The 18,674-nt window shown below is 45.4% G+C and overlaps 1 protein-coding gene and 1 long non-coding RNA gene across 4 annotated transcripts in view; both read right to left on the bottom strand.

The window, feature by feature from the left end:
- Positions 1-18,674, bottom strand: part of LOC119966551 (5'-AMP-activated protein kinase subunit gamma-2) — a 577,858-nt gene that overhangs the window by 403,485 nt on the left and 155,699 nt on the right. The window lies entirely within an intron of this gene.
- Positions 1,029-5,246, bottom strand: LOC119966554. The gene is made up of 3 exons (XR_005460794.1): positions 4,432-5,246; positions 4,063-4,302; positions 1,029-3,401 (listed from the first exon to the last, which is right to left on the bottom strand). It is a non-coding gene; the product is annotated as an uncharacterized LOC119966554 (long non-coding RNA).

Below are 18,674 nucleotides of genomic sequence, written 5' to 3'. Positions count from 1 at the left end.
TTGTTCTCTGTATGATGTGCTTTCTCCATTGGAAAAGTACTGCAACACATTTGAACAATTACACAATTCAGGTCAACATCAGGGTCAAATTAACTGGAAATGGTGAGGTCCCTATGATCAATCACGACATACAATATAGCATCTAATAGTGGCATCTGAATGTGTGAAAACATTTTACACTTACCATTCAAAATGGTGTGTAGGAGAAAATCAGATTTTCTTCCAGAATTTAAAATGGGGAGTTCGACCTCAGCGGGATGGGTATGCGTTTACACATGAGGTATACCTGACCCACACAGGAGGCTGGGGGGAAATGCATGAGGTCGGGAATGTCTGTGCAGCAAAAAACACCTCCACGTGAAAATACAGCCCTGATAACCAAAGATATCAATGGCTAGGGGGACATCGATTTGAAATGTTAATTCTGTTCTTGCCACACCTGCTGCCTCCTGACCGGCTGAGTATTTCCAGCAACTTTTATTTTCATTTCAAATTTCCAGCAGCTGCAGTATTTTGCATTTGTGCATGAAGGTATATGGAGTTAGCTCAAGGGTCAGCTGTGATATCACTGAATGGTGGAACAGGCTCAAGGGGCTAAATCCTGCTCATAGGATGAAAACGCTTCATAAGTTTGTCATCAATATCAGATCATTTAGGATGACAACGGGTAATATCTCCAACTTTTTATTTTACTCCAAGTGGGTAGATAAATGTAGGCTCGGAGAAAATACACCCCTTTTTGCACGCTTGTGTGGCCAGCTAGATACAACTAGACTCCCATAATTCTGATTCGATCATTCTTATCAGAGTAATAAAGGTTATAATCTGCTGATATCAACAGTTTTGGCAAAACACTGGCCCTTCTGATTGCATTGTGGCATCTTACATTTATTGTTAAATAAAAATCACCAAGGTTATCAATAGCAGATTATACACTTTCATGCTCATTACAACTGTAGTCTGGCAGACTCCCAGCTAGCTTTTCACAACGCAGGCTTTGAATAATAAATTCATAATGCATAACGCAATCAATCGTAACAGTTTTATTACATCGCTGACGAAGTGTACATGAACTGACCAGAACAGTCAAACTCTTAATCTCCAAAATCTAAAGGTAAATCGACTCACTCTTTCCCTTCATCAAGTGTTGAAACGGTTCCAACCTTCATCCAATATTTTCTAGTTTGCCATTACACCCCTTAAATTAACCATTAAGGACAGAATCATTGAATGGAGCTGAAGTTTTGTTTCTTTCCTTCATCTGTGCAGTTAAAATTCATGCATGCAAAATTCATGCATGCAAAACGTAACAGTTATGCATGAGAAACTACTGGTGAACATTTGCCGTTAACATGGCAACGAGGGCAGCACAGTGGCACAGTGGGATAGCCCTGCTGCCTCATGGCACCGAGGTCCCAGGTTCGATCCCGGCTCTGGGTCACTGTCCGTGTGGAGTTTGCACATTCTCCCCGTGTCTGCGTGAGTTTCACCCCCACAACCCAAAAGATGTGCAGGCTAGGTGGATTGGCCGCGCTGAATTGTCCCTTAATTGGAAAAATTGAATTGGGTACTCTTAAATTTCTTTAAAATAGTCGCTTGTTCCATGTCTAAGAGGCAGCAGGAGCGATTGAGGGAGGGAGAAGCAACCAATAAGCTGATAAAACCCAGTTGCATTTTGATAGGTATGACGGTGCGCTTCTGGAAGTCAAATGACTGGATAATTTCGATGGGAACATTTACTCAATTATTAATGCTGTTCATCAGTAAATTATCCAAGGCGCCCTAGTCCCCGCTGCCCTCGGCTAAAAAGCCAGCAGGGAGCCCACCAAGGGAAAATCCAGCTGTCCATCAGACGGTTAATGGTCGTTGGCTGTTAACAGGCTGGAGGTGGGACTTTGCCCTGTTGGAACAGGAGGTCTTGTAACAGAGAGCTGCCAGCTAATCCAAGACTGACAGTTCTCAAGCATTTTGGGACACAGGAGCCCGCAGCTGCCAGACAGGGCACTTGGCATGGACTCTACAGCCACAGGCTAAATCCTAGCAGTGGCAGGATCAGGCCCTTAGGCAAACATCACTTGCCCACCTAAGGGCCTCAACTTGGTTGGAAGCTGGAGTTCTAGTTCGCCACAAGCGGAGCCCAGTTGTGATAGCCACTCGAGCAGTCTAAAAGCTATTAGTGCCCCCTGGGTGGTTGGCGGCAGGACATGGTTGTACCCTGGCACTCCCCCCGACACCCAGGCACCTTGACGGTGCCAACCTGGTAATATTTTTTAAATCCTGGTTTAACATACAGGCAGGAAATGTGACTGCTAAGGCTGTGATTAAGGTGCCATAAAAGTGAGATAATCATTCATTCCAAACATGTTTTGTTTATAAAGAGACGCCTAATTCAAAGTTGTTATGATTGCTGGAGATTCCATGGAGAGTAGATAATTTGAGACAGTGTTTAGACTTAGGTAAGCAGGTCATAGGGCCTGAGTGGGATAAAGATGATATAACTAATGGGAGGAGCCAGGTATGTCTGTAGTTTTGCAGTGTGATTTGAGTTTGACTGTCTGCTAGGAGGTTTTAAGTTGAGCAGTAGTTTTGCCACATGCTGTCAGGTTAAGCGGGGGTCTGACAGAGACTGAAGGATTGGCAGGTTGTGCCTGAAAGGGTCTTGCTCTACTTTTCTGAAAGGAAGTCTCGATATATAGAACAGCAGGTTCCCATGTGTTTGCTCACTTTATTTACCAGCGGCTTTTAATCTGTAATGGCTTTGCTTAATTGGAGATAGAGACGGTATAAATCAGTAATTAAAGATTTCTATTTACTTTAGGAATTGTTTAACTGTTAATTGAAAAGTTGTGTTAACCTGGTTACTCCTGTGTTAGTAATATAGTTTGTTTTGATATAAAAGATGCCTATTTGTCAGTGGAATCACTCCTGGAACGACACACCCTTTCCTCGTAGTTTACAAATTGAAAAGTAGTTGGAGTTTCTCGCCTGGATTTCTAACAGAAATTGGGATCTGGTCGGGTACCATAACGCAGGTGGAATATCCTTAGTATAGCTTTTTAAAAATACATATCCATATGATAATACTCATTCTGTGATGGCCCTACAAAATGCAAAACGAACACTGTTGTCTGGCATAGCCAGATTGTGACCAAATAGCCCAAGACGCCAAAGTTGAAATTTAAAGTTTTCCATCTTTGTGAAATTACACTTTGCACATCAAGGGCTGGATTCCCCAGTCGCGAATTCCACGGCGGCACGCAATTTGCTGGCATCAGGATTCTCTCCTCCTGCCGCTTGTCAATGGTATTTCCCATCGAAGCCACCCCACGCTGAAGGGAAACCCGTGGGCGGGGTGTGCTGCCGACAGGAAACAGGGCATCCCAACGGCCGGAGCATTCCACCTAAAATGCACAAGCTTCAATCAAAAGGGATGGTGGCAGCTCGACAGCACTAAACAAGCTGACACGTCAACAGCATACACAGAATCTGATGACAGGCAGGATGCATATTTGTCCTCATAAGGAAACCTATAAAAGATACAATAGAGCTTGTGGAAAATATCAATCTAATCTTGCTGAGGGTAATACAATTAGTGAAGAACGGCATATTGGTGACCTCCTGATGAGCAGTTTTTTTATTTGATTTAAAATTTTTAAAATAAATTTAAAGTACCCAATTCTTTTTTTTCTCAAATTAAGGGGCAATTTAGGGTGGCCAATCCACCTACACTGCACATCTTTGGGTTGTGGGGGTGAGACCCACGCAGGCACGGGAAGAATGTGCAACTCCACACGGACAGTGACCCGGGGCCGGGATCGAACCCGGGTCCTCATCGCCGTGAGGCAGCAGTGCTAACCACTGCATCACCATGCCACCCATTACTGAATTATAATTAATACCAATCTTATGTTTCAGTCATACTTAGTCCTCAAATTTACATTTAGAGGTAAACAATAATATCCAATAATATTTCCACTGAAGTACAATAATAATATCCTCTATAAACTTTCCGCCTTGATCAAATATTAGATTACCAAAGTTGTCTACAGATTAATTTAATACCTCTGATATAGTGACCACCACAGCTGAAGCTGCATCATATGTTAGATTGGAAGTTAAACCTCAGCTCAAGGTCAGCGTTGGCAGCTTAAGCATTGATGAAATACAAGAGGTCCTTCAATCACACCACACAAGAATGCTGATCCCAGTGATAACATCTAACACGTCTCCACACTCATGACTTACAGCCCTGCAATTTATGGGATTACATTTGGAGAGGTTCACACATCGAGTTTAGTCACCCTGTGAAAAAAGAAAATGAGAAAAATAAGTTACGAGTGAAGCTGAGATTTCAGGCAATGTGTGGGCAGTCCTCCATCTCTTAAGGTGATGGTTTGCATCGAGGTTGTCAACTCTTGTGTTAAGCATCACCTGATGTGGTTCAGGAATCCCACCCTGGCATGGCAGCCTCTGCCCAGTGGGTTGAGAAGGTGCACAATTTACTGGCCTCGGTTTTCTCTGGGCCCTCTTCCTTTTAATTTACTGTTTGCCTCTTCCACTGCCCCTCAAAAACAGTCAGCCTCCCGAGGTCATGACGTTCCAGTTGTCAGTGTGTATAACAGCCATCTTTCTATCTCACTTGCATGTGTCCTAGTAGCAGAGGTACTGACGCTGATAAGGTTGTGGCCGAGTAGCCAATTCACCACACAGATTATCTTTAGGTTGTCATCCAGCTGATGAATGTGGCCAAGCTAGCGCATCCGCGTTGGCTTAGCAACGAGTGTATTCTGATGGGTTTGGCACACTCCAGGTCTTATGTGTCACGGACTTTTTCCTGCAAAGGGATGCCAGGGGTACTTCCGAGACAGCAACGGTTGGAACTGCTCAGTCTTTTCTCCTGCCTGGCATTTGTTGTCCAGCAAATGGGTCTGTGCAGAGATGGGTTTTGGAGGATAGGCTTCATACAATGTTCAATGGTGTCCAAGCTGTTGATCTGAAGCTCAATCCTGTGAAAATGGTCCCAGTAGGTGTCTGGAGGTGCTCACCAACGGAGCTTCGGCATGGAGCAGAATATAGGTAGATCAATGAATTTTGGATCAGCCTCTCAGGTTTCAAAAGGCAGACAAATTCCGCCCAGCTGAGCATACTTAGCTGGATACTGCCAACCACTTTATTTCAGGCAAGGCCAGGCGAAAGCAATTTGGGCAGCTTTTTACTTTTTCAGCTCAGCTCCAAGTGAATTCAAAAATACGAGTCCACGTGTTTTCTATGTGCCTTTAAACCCGATTCCCCCCCCCCCCCCCCCCCATCAATTAAAATAATTGCAGTGCCAGGCGGGCAGGAAAACGAAACGTTTCAAACAAAGGGCTACTTGACTACAGGATGCTTCGCCATATTTGCTTCTTTTATTGGCCGTATCCAAATTGAGGCACATCTTTTAATATTTTGGCAAATCCGATGGCCCAACCTCTTCAAAATCCCTCTGGTCTCCCACATTATTCTCTGGAGGAAAACGAATAGTCACTTTTAATCTTTTACTCAAAAATGGTACCAACTCACGTTTACTAACATTGAATTCAAACCCTAAATAATTTGCCCATTCCACCAAAATATCAGTGTCTCTTTGCAGCTAGCTCTGGTTTCTTCTCCGCGATGAGAAATGCAATGGCGCAGTTAATTCTGCCATAAAATTCAAACACATCCAGCAATTCAAAATTGGGCATTCGTGAGGCACTGTGTTTTTAATTCTTTCACGGGATGTGGGCGTCGTTGGCTAAGCCAACGTTTTGTTGCCCATCCCTAGTTGCCCTTGAATTTAGTGGCTTGCTCGGCCACATCAGAGGGCATTGAAGAGTAAACCACATTGCTGTGTGTCTGGAGATCCATTAAGGCCAGGCCAGATAAGAATGTTACATCGGTGATCCAGGTGGGTTTTTAATGACAATCGACAATAGCTTCACCATAAGGCACCATCACTGAGACTAGCATTATATTCCAGAATTATTCAAAACGTAGAATTGCTATAGTGCAACCCTCACCCTGACCTATCAAGTCTGCACTCACCCTCTGAAAGAACACCCCACCTCGGTCCACTCCCCCCACCCTATCACCTAGCCTGCGCAACTTTGGACACTAAGAGCCAATTTTAGGGTGGCCAATACACCTCACCTGCATATCTTTAGGAGGAAACTGGAGCATCCGGAGGAAACCCACGCAGGCGCTGGGGGTGAGGATGTGAAAACTCCACACGGACAGTGGCCCAAGGTTGGAATCAAACCCAGGTCCCCGGCGTGGAGTCAACGGTGCTAAGTGATGCAGCGGTGCTAACCATTGTACCACCGTGCTGCCAAATTTAATTCAATTTAAATTCAACAACTGCCGAAGTGGGATTTGAACACGTGTCCCAGAATATTAGCCTGGGCATCTGAATAACTAGTTTAATGACATTACCCCTACGACCATATGACTACATGATATGGCTGAGCGGTTTAAGAAAGTGAATCAGTGCCGCCTTCTCAAGGGATGGAGAATAAATGCTGGCCTCGCCAGCGACGTCAACATCTATCGTTAAATACGTTTTTTTTAAAATCAGAAGCATGAGAAAATATAGTTAACATCTTCCGCTTGCAAAGAGATTGATAGAGCAGATCTAGTTAGGATCACTCTCTCATGGCTGAATACTGAAGAAAATCTATTTTTTTAAATTCTGAAAACACTTCACCATTTAACAGGAAGAAAACGATATTTCAGAAAACGTAACAGAAGACCCGCTGAGAAAGAATGAAATTATTGGGGCTGACGTGACGTAGAGCACAGAGCAGAATGAAGCTTTACGCACATGCACACGGAGATCAGATTCAAGGATGGAATTTATATAAAAACCTTTTGTTATGAAAGAGACAATGACACAGAAGATTCCCTTGTCCGGAAGAAGGGCCTGACTCCTTAATATAAATTAACTTGCTAACTTACCAATTTACGTAAAATTTACAGCACAGGTTGTGACCATTCAGCTTAATTGTGCTGTGCAGTGTTTATGGTTCACCCCAGAGGCCTTCCACCTCGCATCATCTCACTCCATCTTCCTATCTCCCTCGCGTTTACTTAGCTTTGCCTTCAACGCATTTTTTGCTATTCGCCCCAACTAGTCCTGCAGTTCTACATTCCAACCATTCACTGGGTAAAGAGATTTCTCCTGAATTCCCGATTGAATTAACAATATAACGTAGACAGCCCTTAGGTTTGGACCCACCACCACCCTCGCCCCGTCACCTCAGCGCCCCCCCCCCCCCCCCCCCCCCCCCAATCCTTCATCAAAGACTTTTATTAGGCCACCTACCTTGGGGGAGAAATGAAACAACAGGAAAAAAATCTAGGAGTTGTTGGAGTGCAATGTGCAACGTTCAACAGCTGCCGCTCTCCACACAGACATAATCAGCTCATGCCAATCTTTCCAATTTTTGTACCAGCCTCTGCATAAAATCAATACCGACAGAATTAAACAGAAAACAAATCTGAGCAGGACATGATACCTGGCACCCAGACAAGCCTGTTTCACAAGTCAGTACAGACAGACACACACACACACACACACACATATGGCAAAAAAACGTACGCGTGGTTTGACTGACGAACATTGAGTAAACAAATGCTGTAACCCTTTTCATAGATCGATATGATAGTCTCTTGACTTCAGTTCCACTTTCCCACTCAGATTTCATAGTGTACGACATTGACGTCTCAGTAAACCCACTCATCAGATGAACAATTTACATTTCAGCTTTGACTATGGGAGCCCACTGGAGGAAACAACTATTCCAACCAAGGCCACCTGCGGGATTTAGTTGCAGCCCCAACCACAGTATCGCTCATTCAGAATGTGCGCACAGACACACACTAAGATCCTGCTGACAGTCTGAGTGAACACTGCATCAACGCTTGCTGCAGCGGTTGAAGAAGGCAGCTTACCGCCACCTTCTCACGGGCAATTAGGGAAGGGAAACACACGTCTGGCTAGCGAATACGACATCCCATAAAAATGAATTTTTAAAAAAATTTACATAGCGTCCGAGATGCTGGCAGTCCCACACAAGTGGTCAAATTAAAAAACGAAAAAATCAAGATAATAGAGTCACTAAATTAACCCTACTTAAAAAGCAAAAGGGTAAAATGTTGCTACGCTGTTGCCCCCTTCCCAACTTGGCTTGAATTCAGAAGCAGTTTACCATATTGTGGAAGCAGCAAGCTCCAAACTTGCTTCATTCAGGATGAGGCACCCAACAACCCACCCACATGGAAGGCTATTTCGCTGACGTGCAACGCATAAAACGCAACCCGTAAAGGCAGGGGCAAAAAAACGTCACCATCTAATAAAAACAGCTCGCCGCTCATGATCAGTGCACCCGGCCCACCTCCTCAAGTCGCTCGTCAACGTTGTGCAATAATTATCTAGATAGTTTTTTTTAAAATACAATTATTCTCTCCTTCCCAGTACAGAAATTCAGGGAGCTTTCAGAAATGCTGTCAAAAGGCACGGCAAAACTCTTCTTGGAAACAGCTGCTCACTGGGATTCTTCACATTCCCAGGAGCCAAAAACAGCCTAGCATTTTTGGAATGCTCAAACTGTGGGTTATATGTCTGCGCGAGCATAGATTTAAACTGAAGTGAAGTTTAGAAGTGAGGTTCATATCCTTCATCAAATTTGAAATTGTTGGGGTTTTAATGAGTGCTCATTATATAAATTCTAAAGAATTTAAGTTGCTTGTTTGGTGTATTGATAATTTACCCTAAAATCTGAGAATTTAATTAATTTTTAATTCATTCTGTTGAAATGTTCAACACCAGAGACGGGATGAAACTCGGTTTCATCCACTCTCTATGGGCTGGATTTTACTTGGCGCCCATGATCCCAACAGCTACCCCATGCAGCAATTTAACTCTGGGAGCAACGTTAATTGCTTTAAGGCAAGACATTCTTGGGAGGAACTTCTGCCTTAGAGAGCTGCTGGTCAATTGAATGGCAAGTAACTCTGTAGTCTCAGCAGCACCAGCTGGGCGCAGTGGCCAGTGCTGGAAAACACACAGTCCCACAACGCCAAAGGAGGGAGTCATGTTAAAAGAGAAGTCAAGTTAAAAGAGAAATTGTTTTGTGACAGAACAAGTTCTGCCAGACAGAAGAGAATAGTGATGAATGGGAATTGTTCAGGCCTCTGCTTAAGGAGGAAGCAAAGAGCCCTAAGGCCCTCCTTGTGGGGAATGGAGGTGTAGATGGATTGGACTTCCATACGGAAGAGGTTAGGGACAGAAAACTGGAAATTATTGATATGGCCTAAGGCATCAGAGGAATTGTGAATGTAAGTGGACAAGGGGAGTGAGAATGGAGTCAAGATAGGAAGAAATGATTTCCATGGGGAGGAACATGCTGAAACAATCGGCGCGATGTAACCAATATGTTTCTAAGTGTGGTAGTGAGCGGGAACTGCTGCAAGCTTCCCAACGCTTAAGCCGGCGAGGCCATCACGGCTATAAAATGTTGATTGGTCCACTTAACAAGGCCCCGCGGGCTTGTCACTACAAGCGATGGTCCCGCCAACTGATTCACAGGGACCGCGCTCGCCAGCTAACAAGGGAGAGCAGCACTTAAACCGACCCTGCATAGCCAACTCGACGCCACTCACAACCATGCCCCCGAGATGACCAGCCCTATGATTCGGCGATGACTACCTGGGCAGACTATTGGAAGCGGTAGAGGCCAGTTATGTTAATGCCATACAGACTGACCCAGCCCTCCCACTGACCACATGTCCACCCTCCCACACGACCTGCAACCGACGCCGCAGGCCCATCTGGGGTGGTCCCCCCCCCGAGAGAACACCTTGGAGGAGATCTCCAAGAGTGCCACCATAATAGTCGCAACACAGCTGTCATCCCTACCCTCCCCAGAACAGAGACACACACCTCGGAATCTCACGGCCGCATCCTATCTTCTGCATCAGATCAAAGTAAACCTGTTCAAGGGCGGTGATTAGATCCTCTCATGTTGGAGATGGTCACTGCCTGGCACTTCTGTGGTGTGAATGTAACTTGCCACTTATCAGCCCAAGCCTGGATATTGTCCAGGTTGTTGATGAAGCAGCTGAAGGTGATTGGGCCGAGTACACTACCCTGAGGAACTCCTGCAGTAATGTCCTGAGTTCAGGTGATTGACCTCCAACCACCACAACCATCTTCCTTTATGCCAGATGTGCGCGTGCGTGCAACATGCAAAATGTTTGGTGTATTACTGCAATGATCTGACTTATGTCCCCTGTAACTTATACGGATCCATTCCCAGGGTTTACGGGGAATTTACAGATTGACTTTTCCTTGACTTGGCCCAAAGTTTGAATTTGTTTACTGAGCCTCTCTCAGGAGAATGTGTGACTGTTCATGTGTATTGGAGATCATCGTGCCCCATGCTCAATGGACCAATCCTTCTTTCCCTGTCCATTAATTTGATGTCTGTTATGTCCCTCCCGTTGTCTGTCTTCTATCCTCTTTCTTGATCCTCAATTCTTTTGCTTCCATATTTTTCTTCATTCTTTTCAGCTGGGAAGTGGGGGGTGGTGCAGTGTGATATGATGGAGAAAGCCGTCACTTACTGTAGGATACATGTAGATTAGGGGCCCTGGAAAATTGGAACCCTTTCCTATTGTTCATACTCCCCTCATTCTACAAGCTATGCATGTTTATCTCTTTCCTGTTCAATTACCCACTCCTATGGAATCGCTCCTTCCCAGTCCTCTGCCCATCCTTAACCCACCATACATTCCTTTGCACTCCCAAAACCACCGTCAACTGGTGACAAAAGGTCAAGAGCCCTCATACTCTTCATTCTCCTCCACCTCATCTCCATTCTTTTAGAATTCCCTGAAAGAGGCTATCCAAGTGCTCCCTCTGATCTGTTTTCCCTGAGCAACTTTACTTGTTTTTTCCCACATTCTTTTCTATAACAAAATGGAAGAGTTGGCACGAAAAGTTTGACAAATGCACAATAAGTGGAAGTGAAGTTCAGGCAGGGAGTTCATGCAGATGTGAGATTTTTAATGGAGATATAAATGTAACAAAAAAAAGTGTGCAAATTACATAATCCACCTGACCAGTTATCAACAGATCCCAATCTTTAATTCTTGTAGTATGTACATTCTTCAGGTAATTTCTGTAAAAGGTGTGCTTGCCTGAGTGTTAATTTAGAAGCATTTCTAAACTGAAGTAAAGATTGTCACACCACCTACTAAATCAAATCGTTAAAGAGCTTTTATATCTAAACTGGGGTGAAATTGCTTATTGCCAGAAAAGATAAATTCTTTTATTCCAGCTGCCAGAGGCGCTCCAAGATTTAACTGAACATTTCCAATGTTGCAATTTCAGCAATTGTATACAATAATAGTATTCTCTATTGTCACAAGTAGGCTTACATTAACACTGCAATGAAGTTACTGTGAAAAGCCCCTCGTCGCCACATTCCAGCGCCTGTTCGGGTACACAGAGGGAGAATTCAGAATGTCCAAATTACCTAACAGCACGTCTTTCAGGACTTGTGGGAGGAAACCCACACAGACTCGGGGAGAACGAGCAGACTCTGCACAGAAAGTGACCCAAGCCGGGAATCGAACCTGGGACCCCGGTGTTGTGAAGCAACAGTGCTAAACACTGTGTGACCGTGCTGCCCATCGTCACCCCAGGGAAAGGGGGAGGTCACATCAGAACCGCTCTCGTTAACTTATCCAAACCAAAACGACCTGATCGAAGCATCGAATAGTATTTCCCCTTTCAGCTGTGGCTCAGTTAAGTTAGCACTCTCTCACTTCTGATCACAAATTTGAGTTCAAGTCACATCCCAGGAGCTGAATTTTACTCACCCGGAGGTGCGTGGATTGCCGACTTCCGGCCCCGTCTGAGAGAGGCGCCAAATAATAGGTGTAGTGGCTGCAGGTGGAGAGACAGCCAATTACAGCAGCAGCGAACGGTGGGCAGTGCGCTCAATCAGACACAAAAGGCAGGACATCTGGGAGGAGAAGGAGTTGGAGAAAGTAGGTCAAGGCCACTGAAGTAAAAGCACCCCTGGCACGGGACAGTGACACTGCATCCGAAAGCATTCTTTGCACACAGAAGGATTTTGTGTGGAAGAATTTCCATTTCAGTGAACTGATTGCAATGGGTAAGTGAGTAATGCTTACAAATGGTTATAAATGTCGATGAACATCTTCCACTCAGGATCTTTTCCTGGAAGTAAAAACAACATTGGAATGCAGCTGACACATTCCTCCAATGAACAGGGAGAAATTCAAAATCAGCCCTTACCTTCCCTCGTCTCCTGACAGATGGCCAAGAGAATAGAGCCAGGGACTGGGGAGGACCCCAGGCCAAATGCGACCCTAATGTTTGCTGATGACTCCCCATCTGCTCTCCTCCAAGCTGTGAGCGATAGCTGGCTCCATGTGTCCATTGATAAGAAGAGGAGATCTTCCAACCAGACAATAGTAGCTGTGCGGAGGTTGTGGCAGAAGTCAGCAGCCTCGGGGTCATCCAGCGAACCTGGCTACAGTGCTGCAAAAGGCTCAATGGCCTTTTGAGATCTGCAAGTTTGACCATTCTGGAGTTGGACATAGATAGGTCTGTTGTGGGTGTGATGGGATTGCTTTGTGCGTTGCCCAAGTGTGTAAAGCAGCATGAGGCACAGGCGGCACTCTGCACGGCAATGGCGGTTATGGGTAGGGCATTGAAAAATGTTGGTCACACATCTGAAGAAGGAGCCGGGCTCCGAAAGCTCGTGTTTGAAACAAACCTGTTGGACTTTAACCTGGTGTTGTAAGACTTCTTACTGTGCTCATCCCAGTCCAACGCCGGCATCGCCACATCACACATTTGAAGGCATGGTTAACACATCAATGCAAATTTCCTCTTCATTTGCAGGAGGGTGTGCACAATGCTAAAGAGAGAGACATGACCACAGACGGTATACCAATCTTGGCCATCCTGATAGCCATTGAGGAAGAGGTCCAGGAGTTGGCTGCCATCAACTCAAGTTACACAACAGGTCATGGCAAGATTGGTGGAAGGCCCTGGATGATAAGATTCCAATGGCTCATAACTATAATTTCTGCAAATGCTGCAGAAGGGGCTAAGGAGAGTAGTATGCTTCGAACTCACAAAACTGGCAGAAATGTAGTGTTGATGGTTTGTGACTTTGGCAGCTTGCAGAATTGGGGAAGGAAGGTGTGCTTCTATCTTTTAGGGTCTAGATTACTAAGTTGCTGGTTAAACACTGGTTAACACCATCCATGCTTCCAGTGTTGGCAATGAGCAAACATGCCTCAGCAAACTCACCTTAAAGGATGAAAATGCTCCCAACTCTCCTCCTTTGTTACCCCCAAACAGGTAAATATCAGCAGCTGCAAGGGAAATCCCAGAGGAACCGGCCATGCCCATGGAGGAGGAAGACGAGCGTCATATCCTTGCTCCGCACCTATCAACACTCCCTCACTGAAGGAGTTACCGACATCATGTGTTCACGCCTCTGAAGATTGACGATTAACAACATTCACAAGGCTGATTTAGCACAGGGCTAAATTTCTGACTTTGAAAGCAGACCAAGGCAGGCCAGCAGCACGGTTCAATTCCCGTACCAGCCTCCCCGAACAGGCGCCGGAATGTGGCGGCTAGGGGCTTTTCACAGTAACTTCATTTGAAGCCTACGCGTGACAATAAGCGATTTTCATTTTCAAGGCGAGCACCGTAGCCACGGCTGAGGAGGATAACATATCGGCACCATTAACATCCCTCAGGAACTTACGGTCAGATATAAATTTGGTAGCCGGCGGGTGGTGCAGTGGTTAGCACTCCGACTGCGGCGCTGAGGACCCGGATTCGAATCCCGGCCTTGGGTCACTGTCTGTGTGGAGTTTGCACATTCTCCGTGTCTGCGTGGGTTTCACCCCCACAACCCAAAGATGTGCAGGGTAGTAGGTGGATTGGTCACGCTAAATTGCCCCTGAATTGGAAAAAAATAATTGGGTATTGTAAATTTATATTGAAAAAAAGGATTTAAATTTAGTTTTATTCAGTCATTCTGTCCTAAGCTGAGAGAGAAAGATGAAATAGGAACAAATAAACTGGCTCCGAACAGTCAAACACTTAGCCCAAAAATAAAAAAATAAGATTTTCTTCCTCTCACATTTGCAGGAATGATTTGCCCAAGTGCAGAAATGTGTTTTATATTATATACAAATATACCATGTACAGGGGCACATAGCAAAAAGATGTTTAAAAAAGACGATTAGGTACCTTTCTTATCAACTACAAAAAAACAGCAAGTGGCTTCGGCACCACACTGTGCTGCTTTATTCATTGGTTACCATGGCAACATAAAATGCCATTTTACCATGGCCTTCTCAACCTGTCACCACAATTAAAAAGCTGATCAGCTGAGTCGTTTCTTTCTCCGCTCACTAAATGGTGGCAGACTCTCTTTGAATGGCCTGAACAAGGACTAAGTAAACAACATCTATTTTGAACTCTTCAAATTCCTTCGCCCGAGAATAAAATTCAGACTGACCTTGATTAAATATCTGAAGAAATAAATAAATGCCACGCCAGAAATTCCAAATCACTCAACATTCCAATGCTTTATTTGCATAGACTGACGCCTATGTACAATATACTTCACTGTTCTGGTCACTATTGCTCTTGTACTTAGAATGGCAGACGGGGGGCAGCACGGTGGCGCAGTGGGTTAGCCCTGCTGCCTCACGGCGCCGAGGTCCCAGGTGCGATCCCGGCTCTGGGTCACTGTCCGTGTGGAGTTTGCACATTCTCCCCATGTTTGCGTGGGTTTCGCCCCCACAACCCAAAGATGTGCAGGCTAGGGGGATTGGCCACGCTAAATTGTTTCTTAATTGGAAAAAATGAATTGAGTACTCTAAATTTATAAAACAAAAGAAAGGCGGATGGAACGAAGAGCTTAGGATCATAGACTCCTGACAATGCAGAACGACACCGTTCAGCCCATCAAATCTGCAACAATCCTCTCCGAAGGAGCATCCTACCTGGGCCCACTTCCAGGCCCGTCTCCATAACACTGAACATTGGACACCGAGGGACAATTTTAGCATGGCCAATCCACCTCATCTGCACATCTTTGGGCTGTGGGAGGAAACAGAAGCACCCGGAGGAAACCCACGAAGGCACGGGGAGAAAGCGCAAACTCCACACCAACAGTCACTCAAAGTCGGAATCGAACCCGGGTCCCTGGCGCTGTGAAGCAGCAGTGCTAACCATCGTGCCACCAAAAAAACATAAACTGCTATGCGTTATTAATTAATTCAGGGAGTTTGCACCCCACCGAATTGTCACGACTGTTCTCGCGGGCATATAAAAACGCAGGAGAAAGAAAGATGCTTTGACTGGTGGGCAACACCAAAACTAGCGGCTGTGAATGGAAAGCAGTCACGAATAAATCCAACAAAGAACTCAGCAGAAACCTCTTTAGAACTTTTTTAGCCAAACAACGTGGAACACACTACCAAACAGAGTAGTTGAGGCATTTGGCATTGTGGTTTAAGGGGAAGCAAGAACAACACATGTTGGAGAAATCCAGGTACAGTGCACCAAATTCGCCTTTCTGGAACCGTGACCTTGCTGGATTATAACATAATAATCTTTTATTGTCACAAGTAGGCTTAACACTGCAATTAGGTTACTGTGAACATCCCCGAGTGGCCACATTCTGTGTTCGGGTACACAGGGGGAGAATTCAGAATGTCCAATTCACCTAATAGACCATCTTTCCGGACTTGCGGGAGGAAACCGGAGCACCCGGAAGAAACCCACGCAGACACGGGGAGAACGTGCAGACTCCGCACAGACTGTGACCCAAGCCAAGAATCGAACCTGAGACCCTGGTGCTGTGAAGCAACAGTGCTAACCACAAGGCTACTGTGCCGCCCATTTTGGATTTCCCGGATTTTAGATGTCCATCCTGTACAGTGCCTGAAACCAGTAAAGATCCTGAACATAATAAAAGGGTCAGAAGCAAATCGGAAAGCGATCGGGATTCTTGTGAACCTGAAAGTAGATTCTTTCGTCCAACGTTCCCTTGAGCCCAGGACCCTCCTTCAGCAGAAATGTCCAACTGCAAATGAAGGGGCAGTGCAAATAGACCCACCACCCTCCCCGGGCAGTCTCACAGACCCTGACGCTGGTGGAGCCGCAGCATGTTGTCCAATGGTTGTGAGTTTCTCTCGCCGCAATGCCATTTACTCACCCGCATTTGATCAGCGGCTGCTGGATCAGAACCAAGGGTCGAGCAAAAGACTCTCCCCGAAGACTGGGAAAGCGATTCTGCTCCATGGCGTGAACAAAAAGTTCTGAGAGAGACAATTTGGACACAGCATGGGGGGGGACGGGACCCAGTAGAAGGATGATCAATAGTCCAGGTGAACCTAAAACTAACCCGAGAACTAGTCCAGCACGCCATTTCAGAAAGTTCAATTGTCGGGCGTCACTGTTTTTTTAGATAGCTGGATTTGATATTCAGTACCTCTAGGTGACTACACTGATATGGTTAGATGAAGCAGGCTGAAAGGAAGTTGATGTATTGGCCATGTTTCCTGGCTGGAGGGGTGGCTCAATAATGACCAGCGGCAGGATCGTCCGGTCCCACCTACGGCATTTTGCGTGACTCACTCATCACACCACCGGGGAACCCGCCCCGGTAAGTGGGAGGGGGATAACCTTTTGTGAGACCAGCAGATGCCGCCACCGGGAAGGGCTGAAAACACATGCCCAATATATTAAGGTCAATGGCGGCCTCCTTCTTTTTCATCTCTGTTATAACCTGCCTGCTTACCACTGGCTGGGGACTAATGGCAATCCCACAATCCTTTGTGAGTATGAGCTTCCCCAATTGGGGGGGGGGGGGGGGGGGGGGGGGTGCAGAGGGGAGAAATCAGGAGCAGATTCCTTGCATAAATAAAGCTGGCCAGTTTGGAACCGGCTAGAAGAGAGTGAGTAGCAAAGGGGTTGCTGTTGCATCTATATGTTATTGTAAATAAATGTTATTTCATCCTATCCTTCAACTCGTGCTGGACTCTTCGTGGCCCTCACGAAAATCTCCAAAACTCCATTTCAAACATGACCTCGCTAAAAGGCCAGGCAGGTAAGTGTACTCTCACACCTGTTCATAATGTTCTCTAATGTAAATTGCTTCAAAGTTCAGTAGGGCAACTCGAGTAACCTTCGATATCCTACAATCAAGGAGCATCAATTGGCATTTGAAGAATGAAGAGTAACACTGGACTCAAAGCATCAACTCTGATTCTCTCTCCACAGTCCCCATCAGATCTGCTGAGCTTTTTCAGGGTTTGTTTCAGGTTCCAGCATCCCCATATTTTGCATTTATTCATACTAATAGATTTGTTGGCTTACATCTCAGGCACACTCTGTAACAAGCACACGCCCAGTCTCATCAGATTCTATTTTCCAATTCCAGTAAAGCTGATCTGTGGCAGGAGTATATTTGGCAGTACAAAGGCTTGTAAAATGGCAATCTCAATTCCAATGCACAACTCAGTATCAACTTCACTGGACTGTAAGTTGGCAAAGTCCCTTGGAGAGGCCACAAATCGCTTTCCATGGAAAATGCCACATGTAATCTCGGAGCTGAAGCACATACCAGAGGAACAAACAAAGAACAAAGAAAAGTACAGCACAGGAACAGGCCCTTCAAGACTGCGACGACCATGCTGCCCGTCTAAACTAAAATGTTCTACTCTTCCGGGGTCCGTATCCCTCTATTCCCATCCTATTCATGTATTTGTCAAGACTTCTCTTAAATGTCACTATCATCCCTGCTTCCACCACCCCTACCGGAAGCGGGTTCCAGGCACCCACTACCCTCGGTGTAAAAAAAACTTGCCTCGTACATCCCCTCTAAACCTTGCCCCTCGCACCTTAAACCTATGGCCCCTAGTAATTGACTTCTCTATCCTGGGAAAAAGCCTCTGACTATCCACTCTATCTATGCCCCTCATAATTTTGTAGACCTCTATCAGGTCGCCCCTTAACCTCCTTTGTTCCAGTGAGAACAAACAATGTATCCTTTCTTAAATGTGGAGAACAATACTGCACACGGTACTCCAGATCTGGCACCAAAATCCTGTATAATTTCAGCAACATTTCTTTATTCTTGTTCTCCAATCTCATTGCAATGAAGGGAGACACTCCATTTGCCATCCTAATCGCTTGCTGCATCTGCATACCAACTCTGTGTTCCTTGTACAAGCATATCCTAGTCTCTTTGGACATGGACACTTGCAAGCTTCACACCTTTTAAAACAGATTCTGCTTTTCTATTCTTGCAATCAAAGTTAGACTTCCCTACATTATACTCTATCTGCCATCTTCTTGACCACTCACACAATATCTCTTTGCAACCTCTTTTATGACCTTTCCACAGCTTACCTTCCTGGCTAGGTTGGTATAATTAGTAAACTTTGATGCATTACTCTTGGTCTCTTCATCCAAGTCATTAATTTGGATTGTAAAAAGCTGAGGCCCCAGAACTGATCCTTGCAGCACTCCACTATTCACTGCCTGCCAACTTGAAAAAGACCCATTTATGCTTATTCTCTGC

This window comes from Scyliorhinus canicula, chromosome 5 (genome assembly GCF_902713615.1).
Source record: "Scyliorhinus canicula chromosome 5, sScyCan1.1, whole genome shotgun sequence".
Lineage (NCBI taxonomy): Eukaryota > Metazoa > Chordata > Chondrichthyes > Carcharhiniformes > Scyliorhinidae > Scyliorhinus > Scyliorhinus canicula.
The sequence above is the reverse complement of the archived record's forward strand: the minus strand, read 5'-3'. Positions and strand labels throughout refer to the sequence as shown.